The sequence below is a fragment of the Pelophylax lessonae genome, assembly GCF_965119305.1.
Source record: "Pelophylax lessonae genome assembly, chromosome: 6".
Taxonomy (NCBI): domain Eukaryota; kingdom Metazoa; phylum Chordata; class Amphibia; order Anura; family Ranidae; genus Pelophylax; species Pelophylax lessonae.
In genome coordinates, this window is record NC_138773.1 from 178,492,842 (window position 1) to 178,513,808 (window position 20,967).

The 20,967-nt window shown below is 40.8% G+C and overlaps 1 protein-coding gene across 1 annotated transcript in view; it reads right to left on the reverse strand.

Annotated features, from left to right (window-relative positions):
- Positions 1-20,967, reverse strand: part of ANKRD44 (ankyrin repeat domain 44) — a 234,646-nt gene that overhangs the window by 45,753 nt on the left and 167,926 nt on the right. The gene's annotated exons all lie outside the window — the stretch shown is intronic.

Here is a 20,967-nt window from a genome sequence, read left to right on the forward strand (position 1 = left end):
GCAAAAATAACAATATTTTTCACATTTTTTTTATATGAAATTCCCCAAAAAAAAAAACTTTAAAAATCAAATTTTTAACATTTTCGGCCAATTTGTTTTATGCTACATATGTTTGGTAAAAAAAATCGCAAAAAGCGTATTTTGATTGGTTTGCGCAAAAGTTATCGCGTTTACTAACAAAGGGAAAGATTTTTGTCATTTTTGGTGGGTTTTTTTTAACGAGTAATGGCGGCGATCTGCGATTTTTTTTTTTTTTTTTTTTTGCGGTACTGCGACATTGCGGCGGACAGATCGGACCCTTAACTGACATTTTTGACACTTTTGGGGTTACCAGTGACATTACTGCAGTAATCAGTGCTATACATATGCACTGTTACTGCAAAAATAACACTGGCAGGGAAGGGGTTAACTGTATTGGAGAGGGAGGAGTTAAGTGTGTCCTAGGGGCGTGATTCTAACTGTAAAGGGACATGGCTATTGGTGTAAAAACAAAGATCAACGGTCCTACATAGTAGAACCTTCTGATCTTCATTTTTACACCAGGGAGAATGACAGGCGGCTTGTTTACATAAGCCGCCTGACTTTCTCCCTTCACCGGAGCGATCGTGAGTGACCGGCGGACGATCGGGTCCGCCGGTCACACGCACTGACTTGTCAGTGAACGAGCCGGGGCGGGCGTGCGCCTCGGCGGGCGCGCGCCCGCCCGCAATTGGCTCACAAGTCAGTGACAGGCGAGTGACGTACCCCTACGTCACTCTGCCTGGCCGGGGCTGACCGCCGCAGTATATAGTCGTGCGACGGTCGGCAACCGGTTAATAAACAGGAGCTTCCAAGGTGCTCTCCTATAAGGTACCCTAGGTACTCTAAGGCTACATTCACACCTGAGCGTAGCGTTTTTCGCGCGTTTTTTACCGCGATTTTACCGCGATTTTTGCGGCGTTTTTTACCGCGATTTTTACCGCGATTTTTGTGCAGGCGTTTTTAGATTCAATAGAGATCAATGGAAAACGCCTGTAATCTGCCCAAAAAGAAGCTCATGTACTTTTTTGAGCATTGGGCGTTTTGTATACAGCTTCAAAACGCTCAGATGTGAACAGGGGCCATTGAAATGAATAGGATTTGTCTTGTTGGGCGTTTTGAGAGCTGATCCTAGAGCGGAAAAACGCCCCAAAAACGCCCCAAAACGCCTACATGTGAACGGAGCCTAAAGCACCAAAAATTAAACAAACCATACAATAAATATTACAATTATTTTATATTCAAAACACTTTTAGACCAATGGAAAGCCTTAAAAATGGCACCTTAACCATATAAGGATCTAAGGTGTACCTTTTTATATCCTGGAGTGCTTTCTCACTGACGACATGCCAATGTGTGTAGCTGCTAGGACCTTCTGTAAATGTAACGACACAGGTCCCAATCTGTGTAGCAAAGCTGCCACAAAGAGCTGTTTTATCACTGATTAAGGCTGGGTTCATACTTACTGTGACATGTCATCTGACTTGTGAGAACACAAGTCGGATGACATGTCAAATTCAGTATTTCCCTATAGGAGCCATCTTAACTGATACTACACAAGTCGCTTTGACTTTACAAACGGTTCCTGCACTACTTTGGTCCACTTTGTTTTTAGCCCTTGTACAGGCTCCTAAATAGCATCCAAGTATGATCAAGTCTGAAGGAAGTCGCAGGCAAAGTTGTACGACTTTGCTGTCACAGCAGTATAAACCAAGCCTGAAAAAAACAAGTATTTCTGCTCAGTGTTTGTAAAAATGAAAACAAACATTGATAATACTATAGTTACCTTCAGTTCTCAGTAGGTAATTGCAATGTATCTTATGTATACAATGTATACAGAGGTTTCTAATGCATGGTACACACAATGAGATTATCAGACGAATGATCGTCTGTTTTTTTTTTTCCATGCTAGTCTCATATTGAAACTTAGAAGCAACAAACCCCCTATGGGTTGGACTAGGTGGAGACTGCATTTGCACTGAGGTTCCATATCTGGATGGGCACCCTTCGCAAGCCAGGAATGTTTTTATTGTTCTTGCATATTTGTAGAAGTCTGATTGTTCTAGATTCATTCCATGGAATATGTATGTTTATACTTTTCATATGATATAATAAATACAATTTTACCATATATTGGATGTCTGGTTGCCCGCATAGTCCCACCCATTATTATTGTTGTCCATTGGGACGATGCCTACGGTCATTCCGGAATTTTGAATAGTTTGGGTATTTTCTTCATTCATATTGAAAATTAAGAGTTTACTAAAGTTCTAAAGTGTAGTGTAAAAATAGGTGTTGAACACTTAAGCAGATGCGCGCAGGGTAAATTTTGATCAATTAGGTATAATAGTGTTGGTGCTCACATGATAAATAATTAAAGTGATAAAGGTGTAAACAATGTATGAGCTGTTTGTCAAACAACAATAGAGTTGAAAATCGGTGAAATAAAATAGAGACAGTGCTCCAATAGTAAAGGGAGGATGACCAGCGCTATGGATTAAAGATATATGAGGGGACAAATAGATAAATAAATAGAAGGTGTAAGCTGCCACCAATCAACCCTTAAGTGCAAGGGTGAAAGTGAAATATATTATGTGGCGATTGGTATCGGCGCTACCTTACAGTATAAAACGTGACTTCCCCAAAGTGTAGGTGAAAAAATATATAAGGGTGTCAACAGAAAATGTTTTTTTGTGAGTAAATTAAATGAGATAAACAATCCGTGTGTTTATTAAATTTCAAATAAAAAACAAATATAGTGATACATGTGCAATATACATATCGAAAATGGTGGAAAAAAAGAAAATTATGGGGGGGGGGGGGAGGGGGGAGGGGGGTGTTCCCACAACCACAAGTGTTATATCAGGTATATACTTTTTCTGATATATTTGTGCCACACAAGTATTGAAAATAAACAGGTGCTACTGTGCAGAGTTCGAAATGACCACAACCACAAGTGTTATATCAGGACTTTCCCTGATATATGTGCCACACATGTGCTAGAAATAAGCAAAAGCTGCTGTGCAGAGTCCAAAGTGTCCACTAGGTGGCGTCTGCAATACGACCTGTGCAGCTGTATGGGGGGTCTCTTCTTCGTATTTGGGGGAGCACTTCCGAGCCGGTGGTCTGGTGCCCTAAATGCTCATAACGAAAGAAGGCCCCAAAGTGAATAGATAATCCATACAATAGCGGCAAAAAAGCGCAGTACACTCACTGTTAAGATGATCTGTTTCAGAGTAGACAAAAACAGTCCGCGCCGGGATGCTTCCGCGTTCCACGGCCGACAACCGGAAGTGACGTTGCACGTTCTAGACTCCGCCCTACGCGTTTCGTCAGAGGGACGTCAACTGGAGCGGCCGCTCCAATACTGGTATAATAGTGTTATTGCTCACGTGATAAAATAATTGGAGTGATAAAAGTGTAAACAATGTAAACAATGTATGAGCTGCTTGTCAAACAACAATAGAGTTGAAAATCAATTAAATACAGTAGAGACAGCGCTCCAATACTGGTGTGGATTAATAAATATTAGTGTAAACTCCTGTGAATGTCACCAATGTGCTTAAATATACTGTATAACAATGGATAAATAGATAAATATATATCCAACAAATAAATAAATAAATACTGGTAATAATGAAAATCCAAAGTGAATGTGAACAATATTCAATTTGTTGCAAAATGTATATAAATCCAGTCAAAAATGAATTTAAATATTAATAGTGAAAGTCTATAGTGAATAGATAAATAATATCCAATTATCCAATTGACTGCAAAAGTGCTCTTGTGCTTGATTTTAGTGACAGCAAACAATGCTTAGTGCAAACTTCAGTGGGATTGTGCTAATTCTTCCACCTCCACCGCATGCACAGCCCACTTACCGGATGACCCCTTGGGGTCAGACGTTGGTAAGGAATCCCAATATGGTTATTCGCTGTGGTTCCCTTGATAGGGAGCGCGGTGTCTGGGGCACAAATGGTCTTTTGAGGGGATCACCTCTGGGGTCTTTTCCTATGTTCTCCCATTAGGAAGTCCCGCTGTGGTCCCTCAGTAGAGAGTGTGGTATGGAAGGTACCTTTAAATCTCCTCTGGGGTCCACTTGCTCATAAATTGATTGGATAATTGGATTATATATTTAATATTTATCTATTTACTATGGACTTTCACTAATAATACTTAAACTAATTTTTGACTGGATTTATATACATTTTGCAACAAATTGCATATTGTCACTTTGGATTTTCATTATTACCAGCATTTATTTATTTATTTATTGATTGGATATATATTTATCTATTTATCCATTGTTACATATACAGTATATATTTAAGCACATTGGTGACATTCTCAGGAATTTACACTAATATTTATTAATCCACACCAGTATTGGAGCGCTGTCTCTACTGTATTTCACTAAAGTTCTAAAATTACAAAAATGTTTGTATGACAGAATAAAAATTTGGAAGTGATTTCTATTTTATTTTTGAATGACAACTGTACTGATTAAACGAAAATCGTAATATCTGGTATTGTACAAGAAACATTTTCATGCTCGTCCCATTGGATAATATCCGATGAACTGTCGCAATCGGCTCTGGAAAGCTGTGTGCTAACAGTCAGATTATCGTACGATCGATTTGAAAGCGGTATTTTTCGTACAATTTTCTGATTGTGTGTATGGGCCATAAGACCTCATTCACATGAGCACTGACACCTGTAGCCCTGCTTCAGCGATCTGTAATGAAGCATAGGGATTGCTGCAACATTTCACATGTTTGTAATCTGTTTATTGATGTTTGTAATCTGTTTATTGTTCTTTCTAACAAAAACAATTGAAAAATTGTCCATTAACATATCTTAAAAAAAAAAAAAAATATATATATATATATATATATAATATGACAGCTTAAATGCCCAACGAAAACCAAATAAAGGTATAAGCTATCCCAAGCGCTTCAAATGAGGACCACTCACCAATAAATAAATTGGCTATGCAGCTACTTAACTAAAACATATGGAGAAAGATATATAATAGATAGATACTCAGCAATATCCCTATATATATATAGTAGCGCAAACTTGTCAAGAAGCAAGTGCCAAAAAAATACTGTGCCCACTGCACAAAAGTCCGAAATGCAATAGATGTCACATAGGCAGCAGGAAAAAGTTCAGAAATGACTCAAACAGTCCATAATCCTTCACTCTATCTCCTGGGATGATAATGTACGAAGACGTGTTTCTCAAAAGGATCACCACCACCACCGTGCTCCAAGGGGGGAGGAGAATTGCCCACTCACCAGATGCTGTGGCCCAACCCACTTTCGTGTTTGAGCATTCAGGCTTATAATGATGGTCACTGGTCCAGAGTATCCACAACAGGAATCGCACCAGCGCAGTCAAAAAAAGCTCAGCAGCATATGGGGAGGAGAGAACATAATCCCAATAGCGTGATACCGTTTAAAAGGGTTTTATTAAATAAAAATAAAACATAAGGTAACACACTCACATGTCTTGTATGTCATCAAACGCAAAAAAACAGTCACGAATAGGGGAGGGATGCCCTTCGGGAGATGATGTCCAGGCTCCACGCCGTGGACGCCGCGCCTTCTGGGTAATCCGAACTCCTCTTACACAGCCTGGTTAAACCGCCTGGTCACGCCCCGACGCGTTTCGTGATTTCCACTTCTTCCCCGGGAGCGTGACCACGGCGGCTTGGCGGTAACCTTAAATACCCATGCCCATCAACCCACAGGGCGGGGCCAGGGTTGACATCATCGGCCATTGGTGGTTGCTCAGGTGTGTCGACCAATCACAGACTAGATTTACAGGATCACTTCCTCTCAATTCACTAATCTCTATGGTACATTACCCTATAACCCGGAAGTAGGGTGGTGCCGAGGTTCACACCATCGGTTATTGGTGGATGCCTGTAGAATACTGGCCAATAGCAGGCTAAGACAGCACAGTAACCCTCCATCTCGCCACTATTCACTACAATGGGCCGTCCTACGACCCGGAAGTATAGCACACAGGAAGTTAATTGCACCCTTATGCTGAAAGCAAAACGACACCAACCACTCAACCACCAATAGACCGATAGTATCCATACAAAATCGCTAGTGTATATACATACTTAAAACGCTGTAAATTACATCACTTTCCATTGGTAGTGACGATCGTGTTCTGACCAATCATAGTGATTCAGCTTTACGCCCAATCAGCTAAAACTTCCTCCTTAATTAACATATGACCCGGAACAATAATAGCACGGATTCCCGGCCGGATGTAAGGTCTCCATGACCCGGAAGAATAATAACATAGAGTCCCGGCCGGATGTATGGGCTCCACCCACCAGGAAGACCAAGAAGTTATTTATGTGTACTCAGTACACTATGCACAACAGCGCCATCTACCAATGGAAGTGTAACAATGTAAGGAAAATTTGTATGGAAGTTTAATCCATATACCAAAAATATCATAATAATAAACAAAAACATGTCACACCAGAAAAAAGAACACGAATCTATTGGAAACTAATAGGCAAAACTAAATATATAAATAAGTAAAATCATTAAAATATTTAAAATAACCCTAAGCCCATAACCAACGCTAGACAGCATGAGTCACAAGCCTAGGGACATTTGTGTGTGCGGACACTTTGGGGGATCACGGTCCTCCCAACGCACATCATCCAAAGATGAAAGATCAAATAACAAAAAAGATCAAGTATAAAATAATATAATATAGAGTTGGAAACTAAAATCAATGATCACTAATAAAACAATTTAAATCCAACTCTATATTTAATCCTACAGGGCTCAAAGATTGGGTCTGGAATATCCATTTTGTTTCGCACTTTGATAATTCCCTAACCCAATTGGCACCCCTCCACGGGGGTGTCACCCGCTCGACACCCCAGAATTGTAAACAACTGGGGTCCCGTTGGTGATGTGAACGGAAATGGGCTGGGACACTGTGCTCTGTTTTGCCCTTAATAATATTGCTGATGTGCTCCCCAATTCTAATTGTCAAAGTGCGTTTAGTTCGTCCTATATAAATGATTTTGCAGGGACACATTAAAGCATACACCACATGCGTGGTATCACATGTGATGAAATGCCTAATGTCGAAACTCTTGTCAATTGCTGCAACATAAAAGGACTCACGTCTCCTCTGATTTTGGGGGGTATACGAACATGACTTACATCTCCCACATTTGTGAAACCCTCGTCTACCCGGAAAGAAGGAAGTATCCGGGGGATTAAGGATCTTCTTCACCACCCTGTCCCCAAAGCTCGGGGTGGTGAAGAAGATCCTTAATCCCCCGGATACTTCCTTCTTTCCGGGTAGACGAGGGTTTCACAAATGTGGGAGATGTAAGTCATGTTCGTATACCCCCCAAAATCAGAGGAGACGTGAGTCCTTTTATGTTGCAGCAATTGACAAGAGTTTCGACATTAGGCATTTCATCACATGTGATACCACGCATGTGGTGTATGCTTTAATGTGTCCCTGCAAAATCATTTATATAGGACGAACTAAACGCACTTTGACAATTAGAGTTGGGGAGCACATCAGCAATATTATTAAGGGCAAAACAGAGCACAGTGTCCCAGCCCATTTCCGTTCACATCACCAACGGGACCCCAGTTGTTTACAATTCTGGGGTGTCGAGCGGGTGACACCCCCGTGGAGGGGTGCCAATTGGGTTAGGGAATTATCAAAGTGCGAAACAAAATGGATATTCCAGACCCAATCTTTGAGCCCTGTAGGATTAAATATAGAGTTGGATTTAAATTGTTTTATTAGTGATCATTGATTTTAGTTTCCAACTCTATATTATATTATTTTATACTTGATCTTTTTTGTTATTTGATCTTTCATCTTTGGATGATGTGCGTTGGGAGGACCGTGATCCCCCAAAGTGTCCGCACACACAAATGTCCCTAGGCTTGTGACTCATGCTGTCTAGCGTTGGTTATGGGCTTAGGGTTATTTTAAATATTTTAATGATTTTACTTATTTATATATTTAGTTTTGCCTATTAGTTTCCAATAGATTCGTGTTCTTTTTTCTGGTGTGACATGTTTTTGTTTATTATTATGATATTTTTGGTATATGGATTAAACTTCCATACAAATTTTCCTTACATTGTTACACTTCCATTGGTAGATGGCGCTGTTGTGCATAGTGTACTGAGTACACATAAATAACTTCTTGGTCTTCCTGGTGGGTGGAGCCCATACATCCGGCCGGGACTCTATGTTATTATTCTTCCGGGTCATGGAGACCTTACATCCGGCCGGGAATCCGTGCTATTATTGTTCCGGGTCATATGTTAATTAAGGAGGAAGTTTTAGCTGATTGGGCGTAAAGCTGAATCACTATGATTGGTCAGAACACGATCGTCACTACCAATGGAAAGTGATGTAATTTACAGCGTTTTAAGTATGTATATACACTAGCGATTTTGTATGGATACTATCGGTCTATTGGTGGTTGAGTGGTTGGTGTCTTTTTGCTTTCAGCATAAGGGTGCAATTAACTTCCTGTGTGCTATACTTCCGGGTCGTAGGACGGCCCATTGTAGTGAATAGTGGCGAGATGGAGGGTTACTGTGCTGTCTTAGCCTGCTATTGGCCAGTATTCTACAGGCATCCACCAATAACCGATGGTGTGAACCTCGGCACCACCCTACTTCCGGGTTATAGGGTAATGTACCATAGAGATTAGTGAATTGAGAGGAAGTGATCCTGTAAATCTAGTCTGTGATTGGTCGACACACCTGAGCAACCACCAATGGCCGATGATGTCAACCCTGGCCCCGCCCTGTGGGTTGATGGGCATGGGTATTTAAGGTTACCGCCAAGCCGCCGTGGTCACGCTCCCGGGGAAGAAGTGGAAATCACGAAACGCGTCGGGGCGTGACCAGGCGGTGTAACCAGGCTGTGTAAGAGGAGTTCGGATTACCCAGAAGGCGCGGCGTCCACGGCGTGGAGCCTGGACATCATCTCCCGAAGGGCATCCCTCCCCTATTCGTGACTGTTTTTTTGCGTTTGATGACATACAAGACATGTGAGTGTGTTACCTTATGTTTTATTTTTATTTAATAAAACCCTTTTAAACGGTATCACGCTATTGGGATTATGTTCTCTCCTCCCCATATGCTGCTGAGCTTTTTTTGACTGTGCTGGTGCGATTCCTGTTGTGGATACTCTGGACCAGTGACCATCATTATAAGCCTGAATGCTCAAACACGAAAGTGGGTTGGGCCATAGCATCTGGTGAGTGGGCAATTCTCCTCCCCCCTTGGAGCACGGTGGTGGTGGTGATCCTTTTGAGAAACACGTCTTCGTACATTATCATCCCAGGAGATAGAGTGAAGGATTATGGACTGTTTGAGTCATTTCTGAACTTTTTCCTGCTGCCTATGTGACATCTATTGCATTTCGGACCTTTGTGCAGTGGGCACAGTATTTTTTTTGGCACTTGCTTCTTGACAAGTTTGCGCTACTATATATATATATAGTTTACACATGCCACAGAAAAGTGGCATTTGACAGATTTGACAGGCAGAGAGGAGGCAATACGTCACCTCAGCATCTGTTTTACCTCTGCAAAGCCCACACCACCACACCTTATTTACTTCAGTGAAGTGTGTTTGGCGGCAGTACATCCAGCCATTGTGACAGAGGCTATAATTAATGCCACAGCCACAAAGCATTGCAGCCGCAGCTTGTGTACATCCCCATCCAGCTACCTTTGAAGCTTAAAGCGGAGTTCCGGCCTCAAAATCGAAAAAAATCGATTTTGTGCCATCCGCTTGCTAAGGGCCACCTGAAAAAGAAATGGATGCTCCTAATTTTTATTTTTTTTTGGTCACTTACCTTGATATTGAAGAAAATATACTCACCTTCCTTCCACTTCCTCCCTCTGCGGCTGTGGCCCACGTCGTCACTTCCGGCTTGCGATGACTCGAGGGAGCTGAACATCACCGCACCCAGAAGTCAATGTGCCTGCACCGGCCCCGACGTCACTTCCGGTGCAAGCGCGGCATTCCCTGCTAACCAGCTTCTGGGCATGCCCAGAAGCTGTGCAGGGATGATGCGCCCACACCGGAAGTGATGAGCGGGGCCGGTGCAGGCACATTCTGGGAGAAGAGGACACGGAAGAGGACGCAGAAGAGGACGCCCTGGCTTAAGCTGCCCACATCCAAGATGGCAGCGCTGGAGAAGAAATTTTCAAGGTAAGTATTTCTTCTAAAAGGTAAGTGCGACCTGGGACAGTTCAGAGGCTATCCATTGTGGAATGTACTAGCCCTGACTGTCACGGGGGTATTTTTATTTAAATTTGACCCCCGAGGCCGGAACTCCACTTTAAGGGTGGAGGCTGGAGGGCAGTAACAACGTGGCTCAACCGCCTATCTTTACCATGCACTGACGGCATATGCAAACAAGTCCTAAGGCCTAAGCTTGTAAAAAAGCAATGTAATCACCAAGTTCTCAGTATGCTTTTGCAAGACATTGGCCAAGCTGTTACCAAGTCTCAAGCAGAGTTCTTTCTTTAACAACCATAATTTATTGATGTCATGATGAATAAGGCAGAAAACAATTAGGGCTATTTAATTATTAAGTAGCTATTTACTTATTAATAAAATAACTACGTTTGACTTCTGTTTTGGAATGAATAGAGAAGTGCATGTAACACTGTGCCTTTGTTGCACTTCCCCCCACCTCCTTCCCTGGTCACAATGTCTCCCTACTACCTACCTTACCTCCCAGGTCACAGACCACCTTCCTCCTCACAGTATCTTTAAGCTCAAACCTTCTCCTCATACTACCTCCCCCTCCTTTTTTTGAACACAGCACCTCCCATCCACCTTACTCCTGATGGTCAGAGGACTTCCCTTGTACCCATCTCCCCTCTTTTTACTATCACTGTCTGTGCCATGCACCTTGCCCCCTCGGGCACATTGGAGCAGAGAGTGGCACCACAAGCTGCTGTAGCTACAGCATAAACACCTTTCAGCAGCTTTTTTTGTTTTGTTATTTCGTTATTGTGGCAATGTTTCATGTAATTAGCAACAGAGACAAATGAACATACTGCATCCAGGGACGCACATCGGTCTCCAACTCCAGGTAACTACTACAGATATGTGAAAAATAAATCTGCGCAACCAGTGAAACAAAATATAAACAGCAGCTGTACACAATCCAGACACTAGACTAGGGATGGCAAACCTTGGCACCCCAGATGTTTTGGAACCACATTTCCCATGATGCTCTACTGAACTGCAGAGTGCATGATCATCATGGGAAATGTAGTTCCAAAACATCATCATCATGGGGTGCCAAAGTTTGCCATCACTGCACTAAACCAATTTAAATATAAAACAAAAATGCAGTGATATAAATACATGATATTGTGAACATACTAAAGTTCTTATAAATAAAATCTCATTAAAGAGTTTCAAAGTGATGAAAAAGATCCCACAGTCTGTAAATAGTAATGAAAAATATTGGAGGTGTCACCAGCTCGTGATCTCACACTGCGCCTTCGTGTGCAATGTGACCCTCTAGTAAGGGTGGTCTCACTTGCTTTTTTAAAATGGATAAATCCAGATCAATGGGATATTCTCTCCTCCAGCCGGAGCTAGGCACACACGCTACCACGTATGCGCAGTCCATGTCAGCGATTTTGACTACTGGACAAACAATTGCCATCATACACTTGTTTTGAAGCTGCTGAAGTGAGTGTTACTCTTTTTATTGAATAAATTATCTCAACGATATTATGCTATGTGGGCCGTTTTTATTACATAATATCCAGGTCTCCTGAGCTTTCCTTTGGTACATACGTTGTGGTGTGAGGACGCAATTCATGTATTTGACCCTATGGTACCATTTGTCTGGCTGGAGGAGATAATATCCCATTGATCTGGACTTATCTATTTAAATAAAGCGAGTGAGACCACCCTTACTAGGGGGGGGTCACATTGCCCATGGTAAGCGCAGTGTGAGATCACGAGCTTGTGACACCTCCAATATTTTTCATTACTATTCACGGAGTGTGGGATCTTTTTCATCACTTTGAAACTCTTCAATGGGATTTTACTTATAACAAACAACAAAAGAACCTCCATATCTCACATTAAAGAGGACCTGTCCTGCTTATTTCTATTACAAGGGATGTTTACATTCCTTGTATTAGGAATAAAAGTGATAAAAAAAAAGATAAAAACATGGAGCGTACTGCGGCAAAGTGGCTCGTTATCGTCCAGCGACATAGGTCTACGTCGCTGGACTCCTCCCCCCCGCCGGGGGCTCGCTCCCGCTGTATTCAGACACAGCGGGAGTCGGGCCAGGGGAGGAGTGGCGGTGATCACCGCTGCTCTTCCCCGAACGTCGGCGATCGAGTGAGGAGATCCGCCCGCTTGTGTAAACAAAGCGGGCGGATCTCCTAAGTGACAGGCAGTCACAGATTACAGGATTCAGCAAAGCTGAACCTGCGATCTGTGCCTGTGTCACACAGTCCCCTCTCCCCACACACGTCAGTAAGCACCAGGCATACATTAACCCCTTGATCACCAATAAAAGTTAACCCCTTCCCTGCCAGTGTCATTTTTACAGTAACAGTACATATTTATAGCACTGATTACTGTAGTAATGTCACTGGTACCCCCAAAAGTGTCAAAAATGTCAGTTAGGGGTCCGATCTGTCCGCCGCAATGTCGCAGTCCTGCAAAAAAAATCACAGATCGCCGCCATTACTAGTTAAAAAAAAAACAATAAAAATGACAAATTTCCCGTAGTTAGTAGCAGCGATAACTTTTGCGCAAACCAATCAAAATACACTTATTGCGATTTTTTTTTTTACCAAACATATGTAGCAGAAAACAAATTGGCCTAAAATGTTAAAAAATGTTGATTTTTACATTTTTTGGGGGAATTTCATATAAAAAAATGTGAAAAATATTGTTATTTTTTCAAAATTGTCGCTCTTTTTTTGTTTATAGCGCAAAAAGTAAAAATCGCACAGGTGATCAAATACCACCAAAAGAAAGCTCTATTTGTGGGGGGGGGGGGGGAAGGACATAAATTTAATTTGGGTACAGCGTCGCTCAAATGCGCAATTGTCCATTAAAATAACGCAGTCCCGAATCGCAAAATATGGCCTGGTCAGGAATGGGGTAAAATCTTCCGGTCTTAAAGCGGTTAAAAATACGCTCATTAAGAATTTCTTTGTCAAAGACATGTAGCTAAATACATTTTGGCCTAAATATATGACAAAAATTGAATATATTGGATATTTTTTAACTGTCAAAGTAGAAAAATATTGTTATTTTTTCAAAATTGTCGCTTTTTTTATTAATATCGTAAAAAATGAAAAGAGCAGAGGTGATCAAATACCACCAAAAGAAAGCTCTGTTTGTGGGAAAAAAAGGACGTAAATTTCGTTTGGGTACGGCTTTGCATGACCGCACAATTTTCAGTTAAAGTCGCACATTGCCGAATCACAAAAAGTGGCCTGGACGTAAAGCAGGAAAATCCTCCGGTCCTAAAGTGGTTAAAGGGAGAGTGTAAAAATTAAAAATAAAAGGTAAAGAAAAAAAAGAAAAAAAAAATTGAAAGCGCCCCGTCCCTCCAAGCTCATGCGCAGAAGCGAACGCATACGTAAGTCGTGCCCACATATGTGAACTGTGTTCAAACCACACATGTATCGCCGTGATCATTAGAGTGAGAGCATTAATTCTAACCCCAGACCCCCTCTGTAACTCTAAATTGGTAACCTGCAAAAATGTTTAAAACATTGCCTATGGAGATTTTTAAGTACCAAAGTTTGTTGCCATTCCACAATCGTGTGCAATTTTGAAGCATGACATGTAAGGTATCAATTTATTTGGCGTAACATTCTCTTTCATATCGTAGAAAAAAATTAGGCTTACTTTACTGTTTTCTTATTTTTTAATTCAAGACAAAAAAAGTGTATTTTCTTCAAGAAAATTGCATTTGTAAGACCGCCACGCAAATACGGTGTGACAAAGTATTGCAACAATCTCCGTTTTATTCTCCAGGGTCTTTGCTAAAAAAATATATAATGTTTGGGGGTTCTAAGTAATTTTCTAGCAAAAAATACTGGTCTTAACTTGTAAACAACAAGTGTCAGAAAAAGGCCTGGTCCTTAAGTGGTTAAGGAAAAGGATAGAGTAATAACTTTTGTCTATAATTTATATTTTTCAGGTTCAGTGTGTTCCTGAAAGTGTATTTACATATAAAGCAGGTATATGTATATAGATGTACACATCCATAAATACACACGCGTAACAAAGGTAACATATAATAGGCTAGGTACTCCTGTTTCACTGTTTTTTTTTTTTTCAGAGAAGTTTAATCTGGTAAAACAGCAGACTGGCAGCGTCTGCTTTGTTTTATGATGTAAGTAAACTACAAATAGGTTTTCCATGTTTTTATTTATTTATTTATTTTTTCTATCCTTTCTCATTCTCTGGTTTGCAGAATACACAGTAATCCATCAGGAATTACATAAGAGTTCCCTGTCCATAACGTATTGATTTAAATCTCAATTAATGGGTGTGTCTGTGTGATGTAATGGCTGTGTATGAACTGTCTATGGGTAAACAAAGTTTTTTTTTTTCCCCAGGGGTGTGACCACAATATTGCTTAATTGCCATCAATAAGAAATGTGATCACATTAACACGTATGCTTTTCCTTATTTTCTGTTTTTAATTTGCTCAGTATTGGTAGCAAAAAGTTCTTACATTTTCAAAAACCTGTGCACAGATATGAAATCTCAATCACCATAACATGCAGAAACTGTAGGAATTTTATTTTATTTTTGTCTTTCCCTGGGGCTCAGAGTGAAGTTTTCATTCACTCTGACACTCAGAAAGTACAGAACAATACATGTGTTTGCACCTTATGGCATCTTATGGATTCAGCATGTTTTGTGTTTTGTTTTTCCTTCAAAATTGACTCATGTCCTGTCAGTGCCGGTTCACACTTGTGCGATGCGGCAAGGCTGCGAATTCGCAGCCTGTTCCCGCATCGCATCTGCACCACTGGCAGTTCACACTGCCATATGCGATACGCAGGGGGTGTCAAATGTTAACGACACCCCCAGTTTGATCGCATATCGCAGTGCGATCTGACAGTTTGCACAGGATCGAATCGCACAAGTGTGAACCACTGTGCGATCTGATCCTGATGCGGCTGAAAAAAAGGATCCTGTGTGTCTTTGGTGAGGATACAGTGTGAATTCAGCCATACAAAGTGTATGGCTGAATTTGCATCCGCACAGGAGATCGCATGTAATGAAGGAGCAGTGCGCTCCGAATTACATGCGATCTCGCAAGCCGCACATATGTGAACCGGCACTTAATGTGTGTGAAGGTTCGATGTTTACATGTTGTTCTAATCTTCAAGTACTTTGAAACCTACTAAGTTTTTTTATCTATAACCTTTTTTTGTCAGAGTATAGATATGTGGGAGTGTCTTTACATTTTTTTAACCACTTAAGCCCTGGAGGATTTGGCTGCTCAAAGACCAGGGGGTATTTTGCGATTCGATTCAGCACTGCGTGATTTTAACGGACAATTGCACAGTTGTGCGATGCTGTACCCAAATGAAATTGACGTCCATTTTTTCCCACAAACAGGGCTTTCTTTTGGTGGTATTTGATCACCTGTGCGATTTTTACTTTTTGTGCTATAAACAAAAAAAGAGCGACAATTTTGAAAAAATAAAAATATTTTTCACATTTTTTTATATGAAATTCCCCCCCAAAAAAAAAGTAAAAATCTAATTTTTTTAACATTTTAGGCCAATTTGTTTTCTGCTACACATGTTTGATAAAAAAAATCACAATAAGCGTATTTTGATTGGTTTGCGCAAAAGTTATTAAATAGTAATTTTTACTGTTTTTTTTTTAACGAGTAGTGGCGGCGATCTGCGATTTTTTTTTTTTTTGCTGGACTGCGACATTGCGGCGGACAGATCGGACCCTTGACTGACATTTTTGACACTTTTGGGGGTACCAGTGACATTACTACAGTAATCAGTGCTATACATATGTTACTGTAAAAATGACACTGGCAGGGAAGGGGTTAACTTTATTGGAGATGCAGGGGTTAAATGTGTCCCTAGGGGCGTGCTTCTAACTGTAAAGGGGCGTAGCTTTTCATGTAACCACAGAGACATACGATCCTACATAGCAGGATCGTATAGTCTCTGCAGTTACACCAGGGAGAATGACAGGCGGCTTTGTTTACACTAGCCGCCTGCCTTTCTCCCTCTGCAGCTGACGATCGCGAGTGACCGGCGGACATCAGGTCCGCCGGTCACACTAGCGGGGATGTGCAGGAACGAGCGGGGGCGGGAGCGCGCCTCCGGCAGGGCGCGCTCGCCCGCTATTGGCTCGCGGGCGAGTAACATATATATACGTCACTTTGCCCAGGAGGGGCTGACTGCCGCAGTAAATGTACTTGCGGCGGTCGGCAAGTGGTTTTAATGTACTTATTGTTGACTGACTCATTACCTCTGCTGGAAGTCTGTTCCAAGCATCCACTACTAGTTTAGTACATTAGGTAGAGTCAAGGTGTTATTAATGTTTTAGTTTTGTTTTTTAGGAAAAAATACACAAACATCAGTGGATAAGGCAGATATGACCCAGACTTGGCAATATACTTTGGAAGAAAAAAAACAGAGGACCTTAAAGCATAGGTTTTTATATCTGTTTTAAAGAGAAGCCTCTGAATTGGAGTAATTGCAGTCAGGCCTACCTAAATTCTAAAATATATATCCTTTTTTTTTTTTTTTTTTGCCTCCTTCATTAACCAGAGTTTATATTTCTCTCTCTTTATGTTAATTTTTTTTTTGTCGCCTGACTTACACATTTGTTTTAAAAAATTATCAATTAATATGTTAATCACCAGAGACCACCAGAGAGAGAGAGTGTCTTTTGTATAGCTGCAATGTTTGGAAGCAGTCTGAATTGTGTTTTTTTAAACTAAATACAGAGTCAATGCTCTTTAACTTTAATTTAAAAAGAAAGGTGTAGAACAAATGTCATGTTGTGGCAGCATTAAATCTGTACTTATTTATTTTTTCCTTTTTTTTAAACTTTCTCACCTTTATTTGTGGGTGATTCTTATGTTTGATTTTGCTATGGTGAAATAAAATAAAAAAAGAGGGGATATGGGGGACGCTCTATATTCTGAACAGTTAAAACATTTAAAAATGTTGATATAGAATAAAGCTTCCATATAGCATTTTGTGTTTGGGTCCATTTCCAACAGTTTTTTTTTTTTCCGCTTTCAACATTGGATAATTGTTTTTCTATAAATTTATTGAAGCTCCCTTATGTAATTTAGCTATTTCCAACTATGACAACAGTAACATTAACACCAGGGTTTAGCATGCGACTATTTTCTTTGTACGGGTTACACACAGTCCTCTCTACAGTCACCATATGTGGTCATTGGTCAATATTTTTTTTTCATGCCATAATTAAGTTCAAAGAGCATTGCTTGAATATCATATAGATATACTGGGAATTATGATACTCATAGTGATTGGCAAATAACAAGTATGGTATAGTACAACTGAACTTAAGAGTCATTTAGTTTGATTACTCCTGAAGCCATGAGTAACTGGTGACATCACACTTATCCACGTTCTGAAATCAAGTTATTTTGTCTGTTTGGTTGACACTGCCTACTCTGTTCTGGGCCGGCTAAAGGTAGGAGATCTTCCTCAGCCTGCTAAAGGCATGACTCCTACAGTAGCTACACACGGTAGCAAAGGTCAATACTACGTGCACAAATGTGTGGCACCAGCCAGGGTTTTAGCCCATCAGGGTTTGGATAACTGAACACAGTTTCAGTAAAAGGAGTTAGTGGTGAGTTGCGATGGCAACAAAATCCCCCCTAGAGACTTGAAGGGTCACACACACACAGTGGTAACCAGCAGAAGGTATGGCAGAGTTATCTGCAGGCATATGACAATGGATGAATAAGGAGGGGTGATGAAAATCTGAGAGCACCTGGCAGAAGGGGGTAACCATTAAAATTGTTAAACGTATCAATGGGAGAGGGTCTTAATATTATGTCACAGTACATCTATAGCAATTCTAAACAAAGGTCCATACTACTCAGAACTACAGTACAAGATAAGCATTCATTTGTATGAATTTGTCATAGAAATACTCTTCAGGATACCTGTGTCCACATTAATAAAATATAATCTTAGAAAGCCAGGAAAGCTGGTTCCAAGCCTGTGGCTGAATACGCTGTATCCAATTGGAATCTCCATGCAAGGCTGTCCCAGATGCAAGAGCAACATGACCAGATTTGCATTATGGACCTTCGTACTATTATCATTGTACTATTGAGAACTAAGATCCTCATCTTTTATTTTTGGTTGTTTTGTCTCTTAGTATTATTATGGAGGTATTACATCCAGAACAAGTGATGAACTGCTGATACTGAGATCCAGAAATGCGGTCTGTAGAGATGGAGAGTTTAAAGGGTCTTTTCAAAAAGTTTTTTTTTTTTTTCAGAAAGGAATGACAAAAGCTCCAAATATTAAAGGAGATTACACATAAACCATTAATTTAGTGTGGCCTTGCTTTACTGGCCACAAGGGAGCATCTGTTGCCTTATGAGGAGTTTATGTGTAATCTCCATTAGTAACTGTAAATAAATGTGTGTGTGTATGTTTTTACTAAAAGTTTGATATAAGTTAAATGTACCCGTTTGAGTGAACACAGTTTGCAGGTTTTAGTATTTTTAAGAAATAAATGATTTACCAATTCCTTTTTGAAGTGCAGGAATGTTAGGTTGGGCTAAACAAGGGTGTGTGGCGCTAAAGATGTTCTGCTATTTACCCGTAGTAAACTTGTATGCAAGAAAGTACAACACCTTAATTAAGTTCCCCTTTCGCAGACTTTACAGAGCCAAGGTAATAATTTAGACCGGGCCGTTTCACTTCCTTCGTTATCTCTGCCTCTACTTCAAAGAAGCTCTCTTTAGTCATGCAATGAAGGTGGCCATCTGTTAGGGAGTGGACAATTTGCCCAGGGTATGACCTTGCTTACCCAATGCCCCATACAAGAGGAGGTTACCTGGCATAATTATTCTCTCCCCCCCCCTCCTCAGAGAGGAGGTGCTAGCGAGGGGCTGAGTTATGCTAAAGCTAGGGGATGGGGAAATTGTCCAATCCTGGATGAGATATGCCCGGAGGGAGGAGAGGGCTAAGATAGCTCCTCCAATCAGGCCGGCCCTATGCGAGTCTATGAGAGATAGGTTTATATTGGTTAAGCCTTGGAAGAGAGAACGCTCTGAAACGCCAGACTAGAAGGGGCCCTCGTGTGCATGGTAATTATGGAATATACCTCTGGCACTTATATCTAAATGCTTGCCATATGTTTTGTCTGTCTTGCTGTTTGTATCTTAATGTTTTGAATATTATACTCTGTATTCGTTCGTTTCACCTATCATTTTTTCCCCTTTTCTGTACTATAGATAGATTGCTGTGTATTAGTTTAGGACTCCTTCTATTTACCAATATATTTCTGTTGTTGTGTTAAAGCTCTCACTCATGGTCAAAGAATCCTTAATAACCTAAATCATATCTGAGATATAATAAATCTCAAAATATAACTTACGGGTAACAATGCTCAGGAACAAAAGAATGCAATACAATACTAAGCCCCCGTTCACACTAAGGCGACCTGTGAGGCGACCTGGTCGCCTCACAGGTCGCCGTAGGTCGCCTTCCATAGGGAAGCTGTGGACCCGTTCTAATAGGAGCGACACAAGTCGCTCCGACTTAGAAAAAGGGTCCGGAGCTTCTTTGGGGCGACCCGGAGGCGACCGCCATAGACTTCAATGTTATGAAGTCCGTGGCGGCCGCTCCGAGGTCGCGGCGCGCTGCTCGCACCGCGACCTCGGAGGTTGCCCCCCGAAGTCGGATCGCCCCTATGTGAACGGGGCCTAACCCTCTTGTTTTGAATTGCACTGTTGGTGTATTGTCTACCTTTATATTGTAAAGCGCTGTGCAAACTGTTGGCGCTATATAAATCCAGTATAATAATAATAATAATAATACATCACATCATCGTGGTAAGTTGTATTCTGTCTTACAAGAATTTTTGTAACTCTAGTAACCTATTCATTTTCGATATGAGACTAGCACGCAAAAAAAACCAAAAAAAAAACAGATGATCATTTGTCCGATATTCTTATTGTGTGTACCAGGCTTAAAGTGTTACTAAACCCAGGACCCTGCATTCACTATATCTGGTTTCCCACAGTACACAGAACATGGGAATGATATTATTTTAGTAAATATAAACTGCTAAATATCTTTTCTGATCACTAGTATATAGCAGTCTTGTGACTTCTATCAGTTCCTAGTAAAGATTGTAGGAGGAGTTTTCCTTTTTCCCTGATCCTCTGTCTGGACAGTGCTGATTGGCCCTACGCTGATCCCATGCACTGTCCCAAGAAAAAAGAAAACTCTCTAGCAATACACACCAAACTGAGCATGTGCAGCCTGACTCCTAAAGCTCTGTTCTACCAGGAGATGGGTTGGAGTCAGTTAAAGAAGGGGAGTATCAGAGGGACAGGATAAAAAAAACTTTATACACAATGCAGAGGATTAACCCCTTTGGTTCCACAATGAGTATGACAAGCATGCTTTACTGCTTATACAGACCGATTTTATTATTGTGAGGCTACTAGTCAGCTGGCAGGAAATTTAAAATACAGTCACACACATACATTTCACAAAAGATAAATAATTATATCTAGTGAATTATTCATATTTCAATTATTGTAAGTGTGTTTTTTCCCAAAAGAGTCATTTCCTGAGACTAAACAACCATTGGGCACCTTGGCAAAATACAAACTAAAGGTGTTGGTTAAAAAT